Below are 3343 nucleotides of genomic sequence, written 5' to 3' on the forward strand. Positions count from 1 at the left end.
TTCAATAGATAATTATTATTAATCAAGGAACCAATGAACCAATCTAAAGCGTCAGAATTTAAAGCGATCAACGGCAAAAGGAAGGGTTGTAGACTTTTACAATGGACGCACATGCACCGGATTATAACAAAACTCACTTCATTTTTTTTCGTTTAATTTTTTAGGCCATGTATTTTATCGGAAAAAAAAAGATTAAACCTATATTTTCAAACTTTATTTTGTTAGTTTGGATTTTAAAAATAACTAAAAGATAAAAAAATCATAAGAGGCATGATTGCTCCGATCTCGATTTTAATCTTAAGATCCTATGATTTTAAGATTTTACAAGCGAAAAACAATTATGATCACATTATGATTTATTTGAAGCAATATGAATATTAAGATCTTAAGCTTCCGACTAGGATGTTAATCTCTTAACACGAACAAATCCCACCTATTTAGCTTTATTATATAGTTGACACTCAAAAATTTGTCTATTTAACTGGAAATCGAACATACTCCACATCTAAGGCTCTATGAGAAAAATCAAATATAGGTTTATTTTTGTAGATCTTTTGATCTCGATCAAATCTTATAAACATAATCTTACAAAACATAAAATACTTTCAAATAAAATCCAGATTTAAAAGCCTTAAAGCTATTAAAAATTGGTTGACGAACATAAATTATGTTCAATGTAGGGATGTAAACGAGCCGAGTGTAGCTCGAGCTCGGGTAGGCTCGGGCTCGGCTCGTTTAAAATTCATGGGGCTTGAGCTCGAGCTCGATTCGATTGGAGCTTAATTTTCAAAGCTCAAGCTCGATTCGTGGATGAATTAAAATGCTCGAGCTTGGCTCGGGCTCAACTCGTTTGTATGTCGTGCCTAAATGAGCCTAAGATCGGCAGTAAAAAAATAAGCTTATTTTTGTTTTTAAGCCCAGTAATTAATGTATCAAATTGAAATTAAAAATTATATTATATAAATATGCATTGGCTTGTTTAGGCTTGCGAGCCTAATCGAGCTCGACAGATAAAGTTCGGGCTCAAACTCGTTTAATAAATGAGCCTAAAACTAAACTCAAATTCGGCTCCCGCTTGTATAACTCAAGCTCGAGTAAAGCTTTTAACGAGTCGATCGCGAATAGTTTACGAATAGTTCGGCTCATTTACACCCACCCATAGATAATGAAACTCTTTTGTTAAAAGACCTAAAACGTAATAATACTTTTGATTTTATTACACATATGTATACTGGCCCACTACACACATGGTTAAAATAATGTCTCCAGTTTTGAAATAAATGCAAACACCATAATTACCAAGGTCTGGATTCGCATCTAATCATTACACATACTAAATTTTTTAATATATTAAATAGTTGTTTACCAAAGGGTTTCTAGCCCAGCGGTATCTGGTGTTGCCCTCCCTTCTTGAGGTCGAGGGTTCAAGTCCCACTGTGGACATAGGTGGAATAATTAGGAGTAGTTTAGTATATTATTGTATTTGCCGTTCCAAAAAAAAAAAAAATTAAATAGTTGTTTGATAGAGATATGTTGTAATAATAAATTCTATTACTCTAGCTATTTTCTTGAATTAATAATGAAAAATACGTAGTTGTCCTATTTATAAAGGAGGCAGGAACCAACAACTTAGGCATTCATTTTAGTATTCATCCCTAAAAGGGAAACTAACACAACCTCTAAATGTGCACATATAACTCAAAATGTGTCTCATCGCCTCTTCCTAGTTCCCCTATCCGGAAAATGAAGTCAAATCGTCTTCGAAAACACATACAAGTTCGACTTCATAGGTTTAACAGGTACATGAATCACTTTCTCCTCTGTATACAAAATGTTTCCTCTTTTTCTCTATAAGGTTATTTAAACAAATTTATTTTTGTTGTAATGAACAGACGCATCAATGAAAAGATGAAACAGGAGATGGAGTTCAAAAACTTGAAGTTGTATATGGAGAACATGAACATCTTGAAAGAAAACGCAGAACTGTGGAAGAAAGCAATCCAACTCCGTGAAGAAAATACTGTTTTACTGTCTGAGCTCGCGAAAAAAATCAAGCCTTCGGGTTCGTGATAGCAAAGGAGACACGAAACCTAAATTTTCTCTAATCTATTTGCTAAATTCTTGTTTGTACTTTGTAGTAACTATTTCATCAATTGCTATATTGGCTTCCTACATAATATCTAATTAATAAAACAATTATTAGTGTATCTCATATAAGTACAACACCATCTTATGTGTTGAAGTCTCAGGCTTTTCATAAGAATTCTTTTGAAAAGAAAATCTTAGACTTCACATATATCTTATAATTATTTTATTATGATTTATCTAAACAAATCGTTGTACATAAAAGAGTTACTTAATGTATCATTTGAAATATGATATATAATAACATATTTCAAATAGGGTTTGCTTGCAAACTAGAGTTAATGAAATGATTTCAACCTCATTTTGGCAAATAATAGTTAAAATTACGTTAAACCAACTTGCGACCAATGTTCTAAGTTGAACACTCTTGAAATTTACCCTAATTTTACAAAGCTGAATCAATATTAAACCTTATATTAGAAAACACCCAACTCAAATTTCACTTATTTAACTATATAAATGATGACAGTTAATAAATACATCAAAATCCTTTATGGAGCAATAGATGGCCAAAGTTCTGATAACATTTGTGTTACTATTATTTTGAAAATTTACCACATTAACTATTAATATATTAAATATGTTTATACGTTAAAAAAAAATAATGACCCAAGCTCTTTTAATTTAATAATTTGGCATAATAAAATACTTTGTATGACTTTTAAATCATACCCGTAAATAGAAGTCAATAAGCATAATGTCACTTGAAGTATGGAGTATAGACCATAAAGCTATAAAAAGTCAAATTTGTATTTGAGTTTTAAGTCTAAAAGACAATCTAGAATCCATCGGCGTCCGAAAGCTTTTGACAAATACATCAAAGATTCAAAAGTCATATTCTTCGTGTAAACGGATTTGCAACTTGTAGTATCTTTTTGCATTGGTTGCTTAAATGTGCAACTATATATAGATGTATATTGCCATTTTTTTAAATTTTTTTAAATTTTAAACGATCATTTTGTAAAACCTCGTGATTTTTTTTATTTTTGTTTTTCCTGGGAATGAGGACGATACATCCAGATAATAACGAAACCTCACAATTTGACTTAGGATGGCATGCATTAAGTCCAACACTACCATGTTGTTCGTTTAATTATGATTTAATGGAGTTTAACTATATGACTAATTATTTGATTAGTCAAATAGCCATATCTTATTGTTTATTGATTTTTTTATCAGGTCATTCTTCCTAATAAGT

At 30.9% G+C, this 3343-nt stretch overlaps 1 long non-coding RNA gene across 1 annotated transcript; it reads left to right on the forward strand.

The window, feature by feature from the left end:
- The first annotated feature begins 1640 nt into the window (after positions 1-1640).
- LOC145162198 (uncharacterized) lies at positions 1641-2207 on the forward strand. The gene is made up of 2 exons (XR_013738954.1): positions 1641-1799; positions 1893-2207. It is a non-coding gene; the product is annotated as an uncharacterized LOC145162198 (long non-coding RNA).
- Positions 2208-3343: the final 1136 nt, after the last annotated feature.

This window comes from Lactuca virosa, chromosome 3 (assembly GCF_052849685.1).
Source record: "Lactuca virosa cultivar CGN04683 chromosome 3, Lactuca_virosa_CGN04683_v6, whole genome shotgun sequence".
In the NCBI taxonomy this organism is placed as follows: domain Eukaryota; kingdom Viridiplantae; phylum Streptophyta; class Magnoliopsida; order Asterales; family Asteraceae; genus Lactuca; species Lactuca virosa.